Below are 21856 nucleotides of genomic sequence, written 5' to 3' on the forward strand. Positions count from 1 at the left end.
TTCGATAGCGCTACGATATGCTGAAGCCCCATTAAACAACGTATATAATTCGACGTGGTAAGGTCGTTAAGATTTTCTCGTTGTAATCCACGCGATTGCGAAAATAAGCACACGCTGGAACGATCATTTATTATCGTCCGTGATACGTTGATTATTTCATAACGGGCATTTTGCGAGCGTGAATCGATTTCTCGACGCGCGACCTATTTGACGTCTAGTTGCGTAATTTTGACATTTGGACCGAATTATGTAACTTTTGTAATGTCTAAGTGTACACCGCGACGAAAAAATATTACGTATTGATTTGATAACGTGAATTTTTCTCGTATTTATTAAGAGTAGAAGAGCTAAAATATCTGTGTTAAATAATTTGTATTAAAGAAACTATATCTCGATACTCGATATTTAGTTTCGTATGCATCATAAAGTTTGCAACCTGGATAAAACATTGACAATATGATCACATCCTGCTTCATCGCAAAGAAGCATCCCATTTTGATAAGACCGCTTGTTGATATTTGGACCGAATAATATAATTTTTATAATGTCTAAGTGTATACCGCGACGAGAAGTACAACGTATTAATTTTATAACGTGAATTTTTCCCGTATTTATTAAGAGTAGAAGAGCTAAAAGAATATCATCTGTGTTAAATTATTTGTATTAAAGGATAATATCTCGATACTTCTCGGTATTTAGTTTCGTATGCATCATAAAATTTGCAACTTGGATAAAACGTTGATTAATACGATTGCGTCACATCCTGCTTCATCGCAAAGAAGCATCCCCTCTTGATAAGATCGCAATTTAAAGCGCCTAACGAAACGTAAGGATAAAAAGATGTCATTAATAAATGTTCTCTTCTTTATCCTCGGGTACGCTCTTCCCATTTCTCTCGCTCTCCTCTTTCTTCCTCTCTCATTATAATCGCGACGCATTCTGTATCGTGCTCGCAACGATTTCCTCGCGAGGCGGGTGCATTTTTCTAAAAACATCATAAATCATCCAGCCGTCCATCATCTCATAACGCCAGGCTACAAATTACGCGACCCGCAACGGGAGAAACTCGTACGATATCGGTTGCGATAATGCGGAGCAACGTACCGCGCGAAAAGTATTTCGCGATCCGCTACGATCATGGGAATTGATCCGCGAGCGGAGAAATTTTATCTCCGCCGAGTCTGTAATCACGCGGAAACTTCCGCGATTCGGTGGGCGGTTTTTCATACGCGCGCGCCTCTATTTCCGATTCGACGTGACGATTGACAGTGTTCTTGCGACGAAGTGAATGTAAGGCGAGACATATAATCATTGACGCCTGTTCATTTCTTGATTCATTATATTACACTGATTCTGTAGGACCTTCCAAATAAAGGTACTATTACAATTGTACAACAAATTTTTCAAGCGTGTTGATTGACTGCAGAATAGAACATTTCTAGAGACTTTTCTATTCTGTCGCCAACCAATACGCTTGTATGTAATATTGGCCCAAGTGTGTTACAAGATCCCGAAGGTTTAACACATAAAGACTCTGTTAATTAATGTTTTGACGGATTATATTTACATCTTTGCCACGACGCGATGTTAAATTTAGTAGATTATATTGGACCTTTTAAAGCAATTGCTTTACATATTATTGCAGCTACGTGTAGAATAAATGACTCGCATATATCCCGAGCGACGTTGATTTGTTAATTAACTAAGAAAGCTGTCGAGTGGGATATAATTGTTAATGTATATAATGAGAAAGTAGAGATAAAGCGAACTTGCCCGATTGTTTTCACAAATTATGCGCCGTAGTGAATTCTCCCGTTCATTATATCTCCTGTAAAAGCTTAGGGAAGTTTGTTTATCGTTGGAATGTCAATAACTATACCAACATCAACCTTCCTTTTGCAACTTATCCAGCCTTAGACAATGAACTGTCTCGGTGTTCCCATGAACAGATAGCCCCAGATGAGGGAAGGGAAAGGGTGGAGGGGAAAGCGGCGAAGGAGGAGAGAGAGGAGGACGGCAATTACGCGTAATTCGCAGGTGTTGTGAGAAAATGGCGGTCGCGGATGTGTTTTCGACCTTAATCGCGGCAATTTTTCTGCCATTACTAAGTTTATCGGCACAGCTCTCGCTCGCCCGACACGACCGGCGGTCGGCGCGCCATTTTTTTTTATTTTTCTTTTTTATTACGATCGCGCGCTCAATCCAGTCCGGTCCGCGCAAGAATAGGAAAGACGCGCAAGAAACAGCCGTTGTGCGGCGTCGTTGCACTCATTAATCTTGAGAGCAGAAGAACCGTTGCACAGTAAGCCTGCTCATTATGGAAAACGACGAAATTCGAGATAAGGCCGATGGAAAGTCTATTACAGAGCAGCACGCTATATTGCAATAAATTTATCTATTTGTCGGTTTACATCGATAATTCCTGAATAAGAGAGACGTGGCTTGAAACTTTTTATTATATTATCTATATTATTGATAAAGGTGTGACATTTTTCTTATTTTTATACGCAAGATATCGCAAAATGCCCCAGAAACGTTTTTAATGTCATTTCTATACATTTTGGAGTCCCCAACGTCGTTTTAACACGTTATTAAAATAACGCAAAATGACGTCCAAATAACGTCCAAAATCGCAATTTTCCTTAGTAAACGTTTCTAACGTCAATGTTGTATCACTTGTATCGGAGAAAAATGTTGAAAATTGTTCAAAATCACCTCTGCAGCCGCGGCGCTAGTTACTTTTTGCTATGTGTTCGTGCTATTTTATTATGTTATGTTTTATGTTACATTTTTTAACATATGTTTAGCCTTGATAATAATAAATGTTGTAAATTGTTCTATCGAAACATTAAGTCGTCTTATTGAAGCCCTGCCCACCTCTGACCACGGCATTATCAAAAACATTATCAAAATAACGCAAAATCCGGAAAAACAAAATGCAAAAAATAACATTAAAATAACGTAAAATGGGGAAAAACAAAACGCAAAAATGACAAAAATAACATAAAAATGTCACACCATTAATTATTGAATACGGAAAAAAATTTATAAATGTAATATCAAACTTAAAATGTCATAATTTTGAGAGAAAACATATTTTGCACAAAGCATCGGTCATTTACACACAGCTGCATAATGAAGAAGTATTGTGAGACAGTACATATTCATCTAAGTCGTTTTAAATTACAATAAAAGAACGTTTAGATATTTGCGACTTTAAAGCAGATTCGTAATCTAAAGCGACCTTCAATTTGTGGAAAAAAAAGCAAAGTGCTAAATTAAATTTTACAGCAATGGTTACAAGATTTCAAATTTGCAAACGCTAGTCAAAGATATTTTCAAGTTATTTAAATTAATCGCTTCTTTGTTGAAAAAAAAGCGGGTTAGCTTATTTTGTAATTAATCCCCTATATCTTTTCTATACTTTTCTATCCTCGGCCTATCGATCGAAGGTCTCCCGTGTGTCAAAGCGATATTAAAACGCTATCCGTTTCCCCGGCAATGAAGTAAATATGTCGAAGGCGATGTAGAAATACGATCAGTCGAGACCACGTTCAGGTATTTCCCGTTTCCCCGTATATCTTGGCCACTTGCACCCGTTTCTCAACTTTTTCATCACGATGTTCCCTGCATGTTTCATAAGGATCCCGCGCGAAAGTGTAAAAAACCGGAGTCGGCAATGGACGATCCGCGAATGAATGAAGCGGTAAAGTGAAATTCGCGACGTGGCATTCTCGACAAGGTCGCTTTGCAAAAATCTCGAAAAGCAATTCAAGTGGAAAACGCGTAACATGATTGACACACATCCCGAATGCATTGAGCAATGGGGGACTACAATTAATACGAGTTATTTACTATACGCGTAATATTGAGGTTATTTACCACATAATACTGAGCTGTAGGATATTGAAAATTTTTATATTAAGCTTTTGTAGAATATATCGGTGCTCTACATTCCCCTGTTATCCTCAACGCTTCGAGACCGGGACCGTTGAAATATCGCGGCTCGCGTTCTATCTTTCTTTCATTCGCGCCCAGAAGATTATGGATGATGCATTGTTTCGAGTAAAATATTAATTGTGAGTCGTTACACATTGTGCGCCAAACTATATCCTTTCTCTTACGCGAAAATATTTATTATGATTCGTTAGCAACGCAGCGTGTTCCCCGGTATATTATTTATGTGTGCATTTCTCCAACTAACATTAATTAACGAGAGCCGTACTGACGTACGAAAGAGTGGAACGCGCCGGCGCGCGCGTTTCACATGCCAGAAAAATTTTCGTGAGATATTCGAGGACTCCGTCAAAAAGTTGAGCTACGCGCGTCAGCTTTGTTCCCATGACTCTTTGTTCGCGAACGAGAGTTATTGTAGTTTTTCGCGTATAAAAAGACCGTAAAAATTGTCTCCTTGCCTAGACTACTGTAAAATGTAATATAAATTGCAGTATAAATTTCTTTTTTGCAAAAGTAGCTCGCCAGAATTATCGGTCTCAGAGACGGGAATGTTATATCGATAAATCTTACATCGACAAATTTATGGACTGGTAAAATAAAAATTTCCTCGGGATGGAAAAGTGAAGAATTTTTGGAACCCTTCTGACCCTACTTCGATTCAGGAATAACGTTTTTCAATTGAGTATAGCTGAATAAAGAACACGCATTAATACTGCATCAATAACATATTCAAATAATCGGCTTTAATACGTCATTGATGAAAAAACAATCAAACGCTATCTCAATATGTACATTTAAATGAAAGAATATAAGAATAACCTATTGGTAAGAGGATAATTTCATATTTCGCTCCAACGATTTCATTTGTTGTTAGTTTTTTAACTGTGATACGCAACGCGGCGAGATCATTTAATTTATAAAGTTTAAATTGATGAAATGTCGTCAACTAATACGTTATCTCTTGATATATTACTATACGATCACGTTCCTCGAATTGGAGGCGCATTCGTTATAGTTCGCTCGTTCTATTCGGTCAATTATCATCGACAAAACTCGCGGGAATGACCCTGCACTTTTTGTAGCACATCATACAAACGTATGCCATATGGCATACGCGTCCTGCCCACCCCTCTCCTTTCCAAGGATTAATGATATCAGAAGAGGGCGGCTGCCGTAAGGGACGGTGAGACACACGGGCGGACATTTATTCCAGCACTTATGCGTATCTCCCGTAAACTGTCGTGAAACAGTTACCGCGAGCTTTCGCGAGCAAAGTGCGATCGAGATGACAGGTGGCTTTAACGGTTTAGGCGGAATAAATTATTCCGAGCGAAGGCGCGCGTAGGTACCGCAATTTGGAAAATAATTCAGCTGTCTCGATACCGTCGTTATGCACAAGTTGCGTAACAGTATCTCGACGTCCGCCGCTCCGGCTTCTCTTGATAAAAGCAGTTATCTCGTGATTTCTATTCGAGAGAAGTCACAATGAAATTTTATAAACAAGCACGTCTCGCGCGAGGCATTCATTAAAATTGCATTACACGTACCTCGGTCCTTCATTTGGACTATATTGTTGCACGTGACACAAATTGTGTCGAGCGCAACACAGAATTGCACAAACGGCAAAACGTGCAAGTTAACCGAATAGTCGTTCCGGTAAAGGAGATGGAATAGAAAGAAATACCGAAATTATTACATAACAACGCTTAATATACCTAATAGTTCTACGGATCGTTTTTTCACGTCGCTCTCTTCGTTACCAAAACGGGTTATATAAAATCGCTAAGCTCTTCACCTAGTCTAAAATTTACTTAATCGTCGCTTAGCGTTTCGCGGAGACGTCTTATTAAATAAAACACTGCCAGGCGAGTGCAGATGTGACAGGACAAAATAAACGCCTTTTCATCCGCCGCGTTGCGTCCTCGACAATTAGTCCAGGATTAAGATGCGATCGGTGGATGACGCCGACAGGTCGCAAAGCCGCGTTACGTAAGCGTCGGGTGCGTGCGTCGCGTGCGTCGCGACGATACGCAACGAGTCCTAATCGCTCCGCGCCCAGCCAATATTGATATAAATGAATCACCGGGCGCTCCCCTCGAGCCGACTTCTCTATCACGGACGCCGGCACCTCTAAATTTCAAGCAACTCCGTGCCGAAGTTCCGCCACGGCGCGGCAGTAACTTATTCCACGCGCTCGCGGCGCCGCGCGATGTTCCCTTAAGTTTCGCCCGCCAAGTTCAACGTTGATCTACCGCGCACACGAGCGAGCCGCGGCGGCTGTATGTGTATATATATATATATATATATATATATTATATATATATATATCGCGCCGAATGCGGATCTCCAAGCCGGATTTCATCCGTCGCGTTTCCCATCGCGAAATGAATCGCGAGGATATACGCTTACAATTTCCCTAATCGCGTCCAGATTTGCGCAGGTACGTTTACATTGTTCCCCGTCTGCGCGCGAGGAGCGTTACAGGCCCCGGCTACGCGAAACGGACAGGGAAAATGGACATTTTCTGACGCCGGAATACGTTTAGGATCAAATGGACCTCGCGATAAATTGTCTCCGGTCTCCTCTTCCACTTTTATTTTTAAGCGCGAGGGATTGTATTTCAAGAAAAGAGGATGACAGTGTTTCAGCAGAATGAGAAAACGCTGTCTACTCAGCTTCGCGCGCACAATGTACGTTTCTTATGTTATATAAAGATTCTGTTGCAGGAGGAGCCCGGCCAGGTGAAAGGGGGACATTTTTCGCTATCGGGTCGTAGCGCGCAACAAGGTGTGTCCTGAAAGCTCCAAGATAAACCGTCCGAAAGGTCGAAATTGCGTTCGCTCGCGGCGAGCTTGGACTTACGTCCCTGCGTTACACGTTCGTTCGCTAATAAAATCGCCCTCGGCTCCCTTCCCCTTGCAATCAACGCTTTTCGCAGCGATGTCGCATTATCGAAACGGCCGGCGAAATCCTGCAAACGAGAAATTACAAGCGGGGGCCGCAGCCGATGGCCGTGCGCGCGCGACTTTCGTGTAAACAGACTAGTTTGTATTCTCGAGGCAACGTGCACGCGCGCTTTGAGCATTGACTTGTAAAACGAGACCAAACAGGAGGTCTTCCCGCGGGACACGTCAAAGCGGGGCCTTCCGTCGCTCCCCGGTAATCTTTGGCTTAATGACACGACATCGCGACGCTTGGCGCCGTGTCACAAATTATCCTTAGAAATTCAGAGCAGTCCAGTAGTCGCAATTAAGCCCCCCCGAAATACGCCAAGTTTCATTTACCGACCGTCTTTTTCGGCTTGAGACAAGTTTGCGGACATGAAAAAGTCTTTCCCCCCCCCCCCTCTCTCTCTCTCTCTCTCTCTCCCTCGCAATAACCGAGACACGAAACGGAGTGTTTTAAAAAATGTAATTGCATTTGCGGAAGTGTAATTACACTCGGATGCAAAAAGTAGTCTGTACTCGCCGGAGCGCGAGTTCGGGTCGCGTTTTCGATCAAAGTCACGTTCGAACGCGGCAGCGCCGTCCTTTGACGATCCTTGAGTGGAATGATGCGATACTTTGCTACGTACTATTGTTAACAAGGCGGCGACACGCGCCTCGATGTTAATTATGCACTCGCGAGTGACACGGTGGCGTTTTTCTTATTTTTCCCCTCGACCGCGCGTATCGCGGCTAATAACGGGCCGCGGTGGGAAACGGCGTCGCCGCGACAATACACCCGGATGACTCGGGATACCGCGCGACGAGAGGGGGGCGATCCCGAACAAGTAAAATCAATCGCCCGAGGAATCGAGAGAGAGAGAGAGTCGCGCACTCCGGCGATTACGTCGCCTCTCCTCGGGAATCGACGTTTCCCTTCTATTTTCATTGGACACAAATCAAATTTCGCGATGCGAGGAGAGTTGCCGATTGAAAATCAAAGGCCGCATTTCCGCGCTAGCTACCGAGATTTCCCTCCGTCGCAAACGTTGCGAAAACGGAGCGCGGATTTATTCACGCGTGGAAGGTAAACCCTAGCCTAGGTTCTCGCAGCGGCACACTCGCCGGATTAGAATTGATTTCGATTTTGCATTGTAGATCCGGGGGGGGGGGGGCGGGGGAATCACCGATGGAGAATCGGAGGATTGCATTATCATTTTTCAAACCGAGCCCTTCGTCCTCGCTCGTCAAACGCGGCAACGCAAATACATTAGATCGCCACGGAGACACTCGCGTTTTCGCACAGTTTTGCGCCGGCATTACGAGGCGTCAACGACGTTCGACGACACGTCCGCACTTGTCACTCGCGAGAAATTTTCTCCTGCAGCAGCGCGAGAAACAATCGCGCTCTCACAGCGGGGCGCAGTTCAACTTACGCCAGTCAGCACTTTTCCGCGTTAATCCCCCGTACTCGTTTAGCCCGGATCGTTCGCAAACTCGCCACGGAATTCGAATTCGCATTCTTTAAATTAATCTCTCACTCGGATCTCCAGTTCGAAACGTTCGCGCGTTCTTTCCTTCCTAGCCTCTTTTCCAGCCTCGTCACCAAGCGCTATCGATTGTCATCCGAATCTTGCACGCGTGCGTTCAAAAATATTTGCGTAATTTCTCCTTTTTGTCACACGGAAAAAAAGTGCCGTTGAATTAAACAAATTCGAGCTGCTTGAATTAAACGTTAATGTCACGGGCTGCCGCAAACAATTCGCTTTGGATTTTAATTTTAAGCATTGAACTAACTATCCGGATTATTGAGACAATCTGGCGTTTTGCATTTATTAATATCGATGTTGTTTCAACGATTTTATATCAATTACACTGATCTTGTTGATACAACTTTCTTTTTTCCGTGCAGCGATTATCTAAATTCTTGAAACGGGAATACTAAAACGGACAGTTACATCTGCGCGACGCGTGAAATTTAAACTTCCCGTACGATTCGAACATCCGCTTTTTACCTCCGTCGTTTATTATTTTTCGCGACCGTCTTTCGAAACTGGAAATGCGCAAAAACGCCGCTTCGTCGATTTGGCACCTCGTCGCGCACTTGTAATCCGCCACGCGGGAATTGGCACAATCATATTTTTACGATCCGGCGAACTTTAAAAACGCGGCCCCCGTTTCGCGCTTTTCACGTGACGAGCCGAGGCAAAAGTGTGTTTACGGTAAAGACCGTTACGGTTCACCGATCGCGTTTTCGCGACCCCATGAATTTTCGAGTTGGCCGTTCTCCACATTTTCTGCGCTCATTACATCACCGTTATCTAAACTATGCACACGCGTCGCACGTTAAAAGCGGACGCTAGCGTGTTTGAACTATTCGCGAGAAGAAAAAAGGAGACGGTGGACTCAACGACGGCGCGTTTCGGTGATTCGGCGAGCCTGACGGAGGAAACTTTGTCATCGTGATAATTGCGTCCGTCGTTACGTAAACTTTTACGCGCAGCGCGCGAGGAGAGACGCGTGAACTCGACGCGCGCGGAAAGTGATAAAATTGGCGACGGACGTTTCCGCGATTCCGATTCCCTACATTTTTAACACTTCGACTCCGATTTTAAGGATCTTCATTCCGCTTGTAATCTCCACGCGGGTTTGCCGGCGCGTATTTTTAACTCGGATGCGAGACACGATAAAAACGGCAGACCTGTCGTTTTTCTCCGCGAGCAGACGACTGAGGTCTCGCCTAACTTTAAACTCAGCTCGATTCACTTTGCCTCTTTCAACTGTTACGTCTGATCTACACTGCAGCTAGAAACATTCTATTTTATAGAAGCAACTTAAAACGCTTAAAAACTGTGCCGACAAAATTAATCAACTTGCACACATTTTTTAAACGCGCTAAGTGACTACGAAATAGAATGTTCCTAGACACAGAGAGTGCACTGTAGATTAGGTTCAGGTCTAATGTCAATTTCCACCTACCGCGATCAACTTCAATCCCGGTCCGACCTTCTCCAATTTTTGAAACCGGGAAGAGATAGAAAGCAAATTAAACCGAGATTAAAGTTAATCCACAATCGACGGAACTGGACGCAAGAGATGGCAATTTTTCCACACTTTCGCGGCAAATTGAACGGCGCGTATTTAACGCGAGGAGAGACGCGATAAGATCGTCGGTCGCAAACGCCCGAAGAGAATTCGGATGCGCGACACGCGTTTTCACACGGTTTTCCGCACGCGACCCGCGCGTCGGCTGCACCTGCCGTTACCCGAGTCCTTGGCGTATCGCGATTTAAAGCGCGCCGCCCTTTTGTCACGCGCGCGCACGAAAAAAAAAGGGGTACGCGCGTAAAATCAACGATCGCGCTCTCGCGATTTTCGATACGCGAATTCGCGCCCGCTCGCACGTCTCGCCCGGCAAATTCGTTTCACGTTCGGCGCCGCCGATCCGCGGCGGCCGTCATTTGTTTTTCCGCTCTTGCGTTCGTTCCCGCCCCCGGATATCGGATACGAGAGCTATCGCGTATCGACACGCCCGTACCCCCCCCGGAATATAATTCACCCGCGCGCCTCGTCCGCCGCGCGCGCTCGCGAGTTAACTGGCGAATGAAAATTCGGGAAACGCGACTCCCGACGTCGGCAGGAGAGAACGGAGCGAGTATGGCGTTTAAAGGCGCGCTAGAGTCCCCGTCCCGTTAGTCTTCCACGCGTATTAGACAATCACGGCCCGTTTGCGCCGCGATCCGCGGAATCGGAGCGCGAGACGTCGCGCGCGAACGTAAATAACGGATCGTTCGCTCGCGCTCTCGTGTTTACGTCGCGCTTCCAGCGGCGCTTCACTGATAACGACACAAGACTCGCGGGGCGCACGTCGACGAGCGATGACTGGGCGACGAAAAAAAAAAAAAAATGGAGGGCGTCGGAAACGATTTTCCATCGGTGTCGATTCTCCCCGCACCATTTCGACGCCGTTTAAATTCCTCTTTGGAGAAACACGTACACATACACACGTACGAACGCGCGCACAGAGGCCGGGCGTCGCTGGGAAATTACACTCCGGCAGGACACTCCGACCTCTCCACGCACACACACACTCGCGCAGGATCGAAGAGCGGGCACTGAAAAAATTTGGACGCGGCCGCGCTCGGCGCTCGGAGATCGGAGGTCGTCGCTCCGTAAACGAGGGCCGTCGCACCGTTTCCTCACGACGCACTCCGATTTCCGAGGCGTCTTCCACCTTGGCGTCGCAGAATGCGCGCGCTCTCCGGTCCCGTCGGCGAGTCGAGAGAGCCCGTATTTTGCGGTACTTACGAGACAGAGGATGCGGCGGCCGGTGGGAGCGTGGCGCATCGCACAGAAACGCGGAAACCCGTAGCAGAGGCAGAAACCGTCTCACTGTCACCGTCACACGAGAAACACACTGGTCGCGCGGGGCCTCGCTCACATTCCAATCCGGCGGCGAGATCCTTCGGCCGACGGCCCGCGTGCACCGTCCTCCGAGGGCGCCCGCTACGAGCGGATCCGCAGCGGGAGCGAAGTTAGAGATCCACAATCACCCAGAGTCGCGCCGGGGGAGAGACGCCTCTCGCATTCACTCGCGCGTTAAAACACACTTGAGGTCGCGCGTCGCGCTTCACCGTGTCGCACGGCGGTGGTCTCCATGACGGAGAGGATCGCGGCGAGGTGAGTCGTTGCGACGACGATAGAGTGTAACACCCGTCGCGGCGCGGCTACGAGGGAAACGGCAACGCGCGACGACGCGTTCCCTCAGGCGGCGACGGAACAACTGAGCAGCGCAGGGGACGAGAGAGCGTCTCTCCCCACCACGCCCGCCGACGGCGGCGGCGGCGGCGGCGGCTGCCCCCACCAGCCGTGCGAGCCGCGCTCGGTCGCGCTCGGCTTCCCTCGGCGCGCCGCGGCGCGCCGAACGGCTTCTCTGCCCGCCCCACCCCGCTTGCGCCGAACTTCAAGTCGGTTAAAGATGCGCGTTCTCTCTCTCTCTCTCTCCTTCCGCTATAGCGGTCGTGTAAACGCGTTACGTGGAATTTTCGTCGCGCCCGGGCCCTCGGATGCCGTATCGTCGCTCGCGATCGCGTTATTCTCGCGCGGCCAAGTTCGTGTTGGAGCGAGACGCCCCGTGTCCTCGGGACTCCCGATAGCGCGATCGAAGTTATCTGACGATCCGAGTCGCGCCGCGACGGCCTATCTTGAACGAGAAGGAGGCTCTCTCTCTCTCTCTCCGGTCTGTCGATGTTTAACGGGGACTCGTCGGCGCGCGAACGGTACACGGATTCTTCGGACGAGAAATCGGTAAGTACGTATCGAGAGAGGAGATGTTGGCTAACCGCCGTCGCCCTCCCGAGCGACTCTGGGGCGGAAAAAAAGAAGACCGCGCTGATCCGCGACGAGAGTCGAAATTGAAGAGACACAAGCCGGTCGGTAGTCGCGGCCAAGTTGGCGAATTGATAGCCGATCGATATCCCATTATCGCGTGCGCGCGATCGACGACGTTTGCTCGCGTGAAAACGGGCGCGCTCTCGCCCGGCGTGTTTCCTATCCCATTAGACCCCCGACATACGCACGAGGAGGCAAACGGGCTTTGTTCGTCGATCGTTTGGCAGTGGGTTAAGGCCGCGCCCGTTACAGTAGAGTTGACCCGCTCCGCGTTTTTCCGGTGCCGTGTAAACGAGCGACCTACGAGACGTCCGTTCTTATCCATTAACTCCCGATATATCGTCCACCAGGAGACCTGTCGTCAGGCTTGCTCGCCGTTTGTTCGGCAATGGATCACAACGGCCGCGCCGTTACAAGGACATCTGAGGGACAGCGAAGCGCTTCCGCTCCTGCGCTCTTCGTCGTGTGAACAACCTTCGAAGGTGAGTGCCGTTACACGTTGCGAATTGAAAGCGCCAGATGACGTATAATTGCGAGCGGAATCACGTTGACGTCGCAGCCTCAAAGATGAGAATAAATTCGATAGCACGCGCCGATGTAATATTCATCGTTGAGAAGAAATGGCCTCTTTCTCTCGTAATATTTATGTCGTGTTTTATTTTTAACGTGTTTTTCGTACAATTCTTTCTCCACTTTCTTAAATACTTGATAGCCTTACGCGTTTAAATAGCCCTCCTGTTATTTCATATCTTGCTGCTTTTGAACAAAATGTAGAAAATCAATAACGCAACGAACCCGGTGATATTAAAACTGATAAAAATGTGGACGAAAAATGGAAGTTTATATACGAAAAACAATTTATGCTAAAAATATCCTTCTCCAAGTATTTTTCAACGTGAACGACGTGCTCTCTCTCGCTCTCTGTCCCTCCTTGTTTATCTGGCTTATCTATTATTTATAACTATTGCTTTTCAATATTGTTTACAAGTGCAAAACAACGGTATCGTATTTTAGCAATCGACGTACGAAGTGAGAAATAAAGTATTGTTTTCATTGGAAAAATATTTGCCTCTCATACAGAGACATTTTATTTGACCAAATAATAGTTATGCATTCACAAGTTTTTATTGTGTTGCCGACATTATTGCTGAAATTATTAATGCATACGCGTTTAAAAAATATCAAAGTCCACAACGAGCGGAATGGAGGGACGAGTTTATTCAACAATGGCTGATTTTTATTGCCATGTTTTGTTAAACGGGCAAATCCATTTAGACAAAAAGCTGATACGGATGTATGTCGCGACACCAAGTTTTTGTCGTAAAATTAGCAGTTGTTCTCTAGTTTTTTGAGTTTCGTTTAAGTTTAAATCGATTTTTTAACGAAAATTGGATAGCATTTTTCTCTTACTTTCTCCATATCTGACAGTGAATATTGTTGAGGTAAACGAGTAAATTATCTGTCATTTTATTTTTATGAGAATTTTAATAAGGAAATTTATTAAATACGACGTTTCCTTTACTGCCACAACAGTCACAAAACTTGTTAGAATAACTTTCCATTTCCGGTTGTTGGTAACTAAAAGAGTTTCCGCATTCTTGATGAAATCCCGGTTTTAAAAGTGCGTGAATCGCGCAAACAACAGTGAATTGTCTGACAGTGCATATCAATATTAAGAACTTTGTGTTTTTTCAGCGATGATCGCGTGTTTCCGGCGATGTGCAGTGCCGAGCGAGATTTCTGCTAATTTACACTTCCGTAATGAATCGTTAACGCGGCGATGGAAGGCGTTTCCGTGTCTTTTCATCCGTCCGTTCGCTGCCATATCAGGAAAATCGTTTAAACCGGCGCGTCCGCCTTCGCGTTTACAATAAATTACCGCGCGAGGTGCAAGTGGCAGACGGGAAATTATCCACGACGAAGGAAAACAATCCAAGGGAGAGGTCGCAAACTCCCTCGCATTTAAACGCACGTCTGTCTCGAAAACTGCAGAAAACATTGGGAAGTTTCTGTTGACGTGGAGACTACGCTCTCCACCTTCGCTTTTCTCACACTCACTTATCTAACCTTTTGAATGAATTAACGAAAGTTAATTCTTTCTTTGCTCTCTTAACAGAACCGAAAACAATTATGGTATCCGTTAACCAACGAATTTAGAAGTCACATTACTCTAAAGTACACCAGTTCGCGTGTTAAAATGTTTAGATATTTTTATTTATATTCAGCAGATCTTGTCGATCAATTTTATATCTTAAATAATTTTTATTTCATCTACACGCAGCTCGTAAGACTTTTATTTCCAATTAGAATTCAAAACGTATCGATACCTAAACGTTTCCATTCAGAAAAGTCTGCAGCTTAATAAATAATCCGTCGTTAACATTGAGGGAAAGAACGTCTTGTACTTAAAGATTCTTGTATTCCCTTAGAATCGGCAAGATCTTAGTTTAGATACGTATAATTATAAATAATTTATGTTGTACCATTTGCCGGTTGGAAAGGAAAACGGTATTGAACGGCGAATTCCCGTTCTATTGCAAACCTGATACGCTGCATGAATGCACGCGTGTAATATGCACGTTAATAACTTTATGATCGTATTATACGCTTCGCGTTGCGAGACAAACGTATCGCGGCGGACCAACGACGCCTCGTGATAATTTCACGTCTCTATAGCTCTATCAAATTTTTAGACAATGCGAGTCTCAACAATACAGTCAATTCTTTGTTATTATATTGCCCCCTGATATAATTTTGTATAAATATTCATGACAAAGAGTAATATGGGATTTATTTAATACAGGGAGAAAGTTTAAAATTTTATTCAATGAAGATATACATTACTCGAATGTGATAAAAAAATTGGTTGAATTTAATAACTTAAGACAATAAGATTTGCGAAACTCGGCAGCTGTTTAAGTCTTCTTTTCATACTAACTTTCAGTTACATTTTATCTTCCTCTAAATGCTATTCTCTTTTAGTTATATCCAAATTTTCCACAATCGCGCGAGCGTTTATCTATTTTTACTTTTCATTGGCCTTCAATAGCCTGATTATGCTCGATATCGTGAAATTTCATTCTCACGGAGTCGCAATTTTCCAAGGCGTAAAGACGTTGCACGGCTTTGTGTTGAATCGTTCAACGTTAAGTCGCACCGAGGACTGCATCGGGCGGTTTACGATCACTGTGATCCGCGGAGTCTCTGGAATCGCGCGTGGCGAGAAAAACCCGTAAAGTTCAGAACCGCAGCCGGGCATGACATGTATATCACCGCCACCCCTCCTGAAATTCATTCGACGGTATCTCCTGGTGAGAATCAACGGCGTACAAAAGAGCATCCCCTGCGCGACAGCATCGTATAAACAAGGAGAATCGCGATCTACATCGCGGAAGGAGGGCGGCGTCGCCGAGGTGTGTTTCGCGACGCGAGTTTATAAAAGAGATGCGCAGAGGCTGCCTCTCTTCTCCCCCGTCCCCGCTAATCCGAAAAGTCCATAAATACTGGATGGGAGTTTATTCTCCGAAGGGTCGTTTGCAGGATCGCAGTTGTACCCCGTGACAGGACGCCGCGATGACGCTTTAATCCAACCGGCGGGGGCCCCGAAACGCACCCTGAAACGTCGCGCGGAATTTGTGGTGTCGTTTCGCACGGCCGATAACGCCTCGATAACCACAGCCGCCAGGGCTCGCGAGATGAATCACGGGAAACTTGAGTCCTTTAGGAATTCAGATTCTACACCGGTTAACTTCACACACAAACGAAAGGCGAACGGACAGAGACAAATTGTTCGAAGGGAAAATCCGAGAATAGCGAGTAAAGACGTGGAGAAATGATTTTTGTGGGACCAGAAGAAAATGTGAAAATTCGGTTTCGTATCTCTTCAATTAAGTATCGTATTCTAAAAATATATATTCGTATATTCGCCATAAATTAACACCCTGAATAACTCAATATTTTGTGGGAGACAATATAAGTTTTGCGAAAATATAATCTTATTTACATAACGTACACTTTGTACATCATATCGGCACGTTTTTAAATGATTTTGTAGAAACCGGTACGTTAATTGTCTGTTAGCGGAGATATAAATAACAGGGTGCGTCCTGCAATAAGTTACCATTGTTGCCTAATTAACCGTACAACCAAATCCATGTCACGGTACTTCCACCGATGTTCGTATGCCTATTTTATCCCGGTTCTATCTCAATGTAAACGATTCGTGCCGGCGATTTTGTACAACACCAGGCCCGGTGGCTAACGTCAACAGTCGAGGATGCAACGTAAACCTGGACCTGGACGGAATCGCTCGTGGCGTGTTCCCCAGCGCGCTTTACAGTTCACGGGACCATGACAATTGCCGGCGCGTTACAGTCAGTTCCGCAGCATTAGGGCAGCTGGTCCGGTCGAGATTCCGAGTATATTCGAAAAGGGACGAAAGAAAGGGAGAGCAAGAGCGAGTGGGGGTGTAGGGGAAACCGTAGGTGGCCCATTGTCGAGCCGGGCTCCGCATTCTCCTTTAACCCTCCGTGCCGCCATTGACTGTCTTTCGGTTCATGCCGACGACGAGAAAACTCTCCCGGCTGACGCAGTAATGGAGCGATTCAGAATACTTTCCCTGGAATCGCTGGCTACTTCCACCCCGACCGCATTTATTAACCCAGTGCATTCGATTGTCGTCCACGAGGCGACATAGGGCGAGGGAAACGTTGTACGATTGTTACATGAAGAAACTGATGAGATCATTAATCCTCGTCTGACAGATATTTTACTTTTACATTTTCAACTGATAGCTTGTTTCAATTCTCAGGTGTTGCAAAAATTCCTATCGGCAATCTTTTTCGTTTCTTTCTCTTTGTATTTATTATAACTCGTGAATATATATATTTTTTTTTATTAACATAAAATCTGATTTACATAAATTAACGTTCAATTATTTTACGTATGTATCAATATGTACGTATGTATATGTAGATATGTGATAATCTTTATTATATGTATGCGACGCAAGATTAATTCTTTACACACTAGTATTAGGGGACACATAACTCCATACGGAGTAGGATGTTTACTTTGCATACGACTCTTATCTACCGCGAACATTAATCTTCTATTATCTCTTCCCGGCTTATATTTCCTAAATAAATAATGATAAGTCTATTGATCGAAACCGGGAGGCCTATCTTCAAACGTACAGTTAAAACACTGAAAGGCTTTGTGCGCTTATTGAGTTTTTCGATAATTAACAATTAGTAATTAATAATAATTAACTTTTTTTTATTTTGTATTGATCCTTAAAAATCGAGTTTGCGTGTGTTCGTTCGCTTATTCGTTTCAATGTACAGTCCTCATTGCTCTCAGAACTGCATTTTAAAAACGCAGCAAGCAAGAATTCTTCGCCCCGATAAAGATTTCCTTTTCACACGGGACTACGAACGAGGCGCGTTCCATACCAGGCGATACACACCGGCGGGAGCGGGTTCAATAAAATCGTAAACACGGCAGTTACACGGACAACGTCATAAAGTTGGCCGACGCGTGTAACGAAGACGGTTAAATGCTGCGCGTGCGAGTGCATGTCTCTTCGAGAACCGGACTAATTGTACGCGTACGGACATTCGAAAAGGAGGAATCAAGACGAGATGATGTGAAAAACCTCCTGTCACTGAAGTATTCCGGGAATGCGAGAGAGTAGTACTAATATATAATCCTTTCTTAAGTCGGAGTCTAGTCAGTATATCCATTATTAGTCCGGTAAAATTAATACACAATATTTTTCAAATACGTAGCTAAATAACGTCAAGTAGCGTATCTGTAAATAAATCGTTGCAGTTTATTTATTTGATATGAAGCGAGTTACAGTACTGGAAAAGCCCAAATAAATAGAGCATCTTGAATCAGCTGAAATAGTGACTTTTGTGTACAAATATTTCGAAACAAAATTATTTTACTGCTCCAAAAAGCTGACACCTCTAAGTTTTGTTTCTTGTATGAAATCGATCTTGAGAAAAAAATTTCAATCGTACAGCGCGCATTTTACGAGCTACTCTTGCCACTTTTCTTTAGCAATTGCACTCATTGTCTACAATTTTACCTTGTAATCAAGAGTATGATGAAATTCACATCTCGTTACAAAGTTCAATATACATTGATTGATATTTTACCATACAAAGATAACTTGATACCCAACCAAAAGTTGTAATTTTAGGAAATTAAAATTAAAACGACGAATATTTCGAGATCTGATTTTATAAAATAATTTATAAAAAAAAGTAATTGTTGCGCTAATATTTGTTATAAAATGACAATTTTATAATTATATGCTCTTAAATTCTTATATCGTTACAATTTTATTACTTTTCTAAATACTTACTTTAAATTGTAACAGAATTTTCGTAAATATTTTAACCCTACTCGATAATCGTTACTAAAGAAACAAATTCAATAGTTATTATGCGGGTCATTTTTACGTCTAGCTTACTAAAGGAGATAATAAATGCTGCGCAAACGTTTCATACATATTAGTACTGTCAAACTATTTTCTTTCTACGCGCATTCATCAGTCACACACGATTTCGTGTGACATAAGCGCGGGAAGAATTTTCTTTGTCGAGGATTTTGTGCGCGCGCGTGTACACATGTGTATATGTGTACACGTAGTCTTCCTCAAAGAAGCGAGAGAAGGTGAGAAGATGATCTATGATGCAAAGACCACCAGATCTATGATACCTACAGAGTAACGTTAGCCGGCTTATCCGTTATCAGTTATTGGTTAATTGGCAGGCACATAAATGTATATACGCGCGTGTATATGTCTATATACTCACGTAATTTTTCCACGTATCGTCCTTCCTCTGCGACGTTGACGCGTATCTGTAACAGAAAACGACGAGGGTCATTAACATGATTCAGGATAGATCAGGTGCGTGTGTGTTTTCCAAGATTGAATTTTCAGATCCTACGAGTTACAGAGTACAGATATATTAATATAATATATAACAGCGCTTCATTTAAATATATTTCTTTAATCACCCACATTTACTTGGTTATAATCCGACTATGATGATATACCGCGCCATTTGCATTAAGTGTTCACATTAAGTTTGTACTGCGGAGATGTAATTGCGCTCGATTGGGCAGATATACCTTCAAATAGCATTAGCGAACAGATAGGAAAAAAGAGGAGAAAAAAAGAGAGAACGAGAAGGAAAAAGAAAAAGATAATAACGGTTCCTTCGCGTATTATATCAGCATATATTGTATTTCCAGCTACGTAAGAATTGGCGCTCTCGATTGCTGTATCGGGATAATGAATCGATGGTGATAAAAAAATATCAATGTTATATTCGATTGAAATCTAGAAACATCAGAATTAATCAATTTAATAATTTGTTAAAAAGAGTTAAATAATTGCAAGAGCCGCGTTTTAAAATTTTAAGAAATAAAGTAAAATTTCATCTCGTGAAATGATATCCAAGTTTTTAAAAAAATATATTTCAATCGAGCGATTACATCGATGGTATCCCCTATATGTACGATATACTCGTTCTCTCGTTCGTGATTTGCGTCGAAGATACCGGTATGTTGTACAGATTATAGACTGAGCTTTTGCATTCGAGGGATTTCGCTAATCCTTTCCCTATATGTAATCCCATTATCGGGCATTTTCCTTATGCCATGAATATCGACGGCGGCAACTCTGTGCGTTCTTCGAGGCTACGAGTCTTTGAAAATAATTATACATTCGCAACCATTAGAACATTATTAAACGTAAAGATATCCAATCTTTCACAACAAAAAACAAAACTTAATCTAAACGTCGAGTTTTCCATTTTATTTAATCTAAACTTGGATCGATATCATCGAAGAAAGAAAAAATTAAAGCTGCATTTTATCGAGATATTTAAAATAAACCTGTAACGTTATTTTTCTCTTCCTGACATTAATCTTTAATAAATCGTGTTCATTAATAATTACCCAGCATTTCACGCAAAGTTTGTGGATATACTTAAAGCATTTCCTGCCGCGAGAGAATCTCGGCCATGCGCCACGCACCCACAAATCATTGTGAGCCCACGCTTCGGGAGATTATCCCGACACGGATATTCGAAAATAATTATTATCTCCCGGAGATTAACGTCGAAAACAACCTTCTAAGGGCGATCGATGCAGTCGGGGTTTTTTTTGGTTTTTTACAAAGGAAAGAAAAGCAAAATATCTCTTTGCTTTCTCAGCCGGCCGCGGCGACGACGTTCTCGAATATGTCGGACATTCGGGCACCGCGCGTTCTACGGCCAGCGTGTGGCGATACGGTGACACCTATCAAACGCATTGATTTCGCACAGCCAACATCTCACTCGTACGGACCTGGGCTACACGTATACCTGCCTGCCTGCGCGCGTGTAATGGAGCTCCGCGGGACCCAAGACCCTTCCGGGACCCTTTCTATGCGCGGCACCGGGATCGGCTCGAATTAAAGGGGAACGACTCGGGAGTGGTGCCAACTTAATGAGGGACCACCTAGCTTTAACTGTTTGTTTTTCGAGCGACCGGGCCCCGGGGAGAGAAAATGCCCGCCTCGAGCCCGCCGGAGACCTATATATGTACGCGCGTTCACGGTCAGGCGGTCCCATTTATGGCCTGTATCGCCAACCCTATTGCCATAACTTCCGCGATTTGGGCGTGAAATTACACGCGCAAGAATCGGTATGAGAGGATCGTCGATAGTTCGATAAAGGTGTTCGATCCCTCGTTCTCTTCTGACCGTTGTCCTTTTTGTCCAGGTTTCCATTCTGCGCTCGATCAGGTTCTACCCGAGCAATTTGTTACTTTATCTGGTGTGTGTATGTGTGTAATTTACAACAGCGCGATACGCGTTGTTTCTCGTGCCAAAGATAACCATTCGACTGATTTATTTCGACGAGATATTCTCAAACTTTGAATCTTTTTTTTCCTTTACTCGAAGAAAATAATTATCAGCATTAAGTTAATACAACGACTTCCGGTGTTACAACTCGATAAAGACAAATCGCGAACGTTTAGTTTAAAAATAATAATGTCAAACTAGTACATTATAATAGTTTATATAACAATTTACCGAAATAAAATTACTTATATTATTTTTAACTATTGCAGTAATATTTTAAATACTGGATTAGCTATCACTTAGCGAACAGGTAGTAATCTTTTCTTATTGATTTTATATTGAATATATTTTCTATTAAAAAATTACCTGCTACGAACTCGATAGATGTATTTTAAAAGTAAGGTGCTATATCAAGTGTAACGGCGGATATTGATCTTCGAAAGATATTTTCTACGTGCGATTATGACAATGTGTCGCCGAAATAAAAAATGTATAAAGGTCCGTTATACTGACGCAAAAACGGGAAGAACAGCTCGATTGACACTTCGATATATAAAAATTTAAACGGTGAAAGAATAAAGAACTTCTTCCGATAAAAGCATCGCGGAGATACTGACGTTTCGGCGACTGTGGAGGCTATCGGTCATTATTTATCGGAGGATGAGCTGTCGCCCTAAGGCGAAATTAAAATCCGAGAGTTGCCGATAAGGCGAAGACG

At 43.9% G+C, this 21856-nt stretch overlaps 1 protein-coding gene across 1 annotated transcript in view; it reads right to left on the bottom strand.

Moving 5' to 3' along the window:
* The window catches only part of LOC105563388 (latrophilin Cirl-like), a 396767-nt gene that overhangs the window by 345675 nt on the left and 29236 nt on the right, over positions 1-21856 (bottom strand). The window contains exon 2 of the mRNA XM_012014951.1: positions 19100-19145. The gene's annotated coding sequence lies outside the window, so the exon portion shown is untranslated. The remainder of the gene's footprint in view (positions 1-19099; positions 19146-21856) is intronic.

Source organism: Vollenhovia emeryi, unplaced genomic scaffold (genome assembly GCF_000949405.1).
Source record: "Vollenhovia emeryi isolate VEMERY1.0 unplaced genomic scaffold, V.emery_V1.0 DF939176.1, whole genome shotgun sequence".
NCBI classification, from domain to species: domain Eukaryota; kingdom Metazoa; phylum Arthropoda; class Insecta; order Hymenoptera; family Formicidae; genus Vollenhovia; species Vollenhovia emeryi.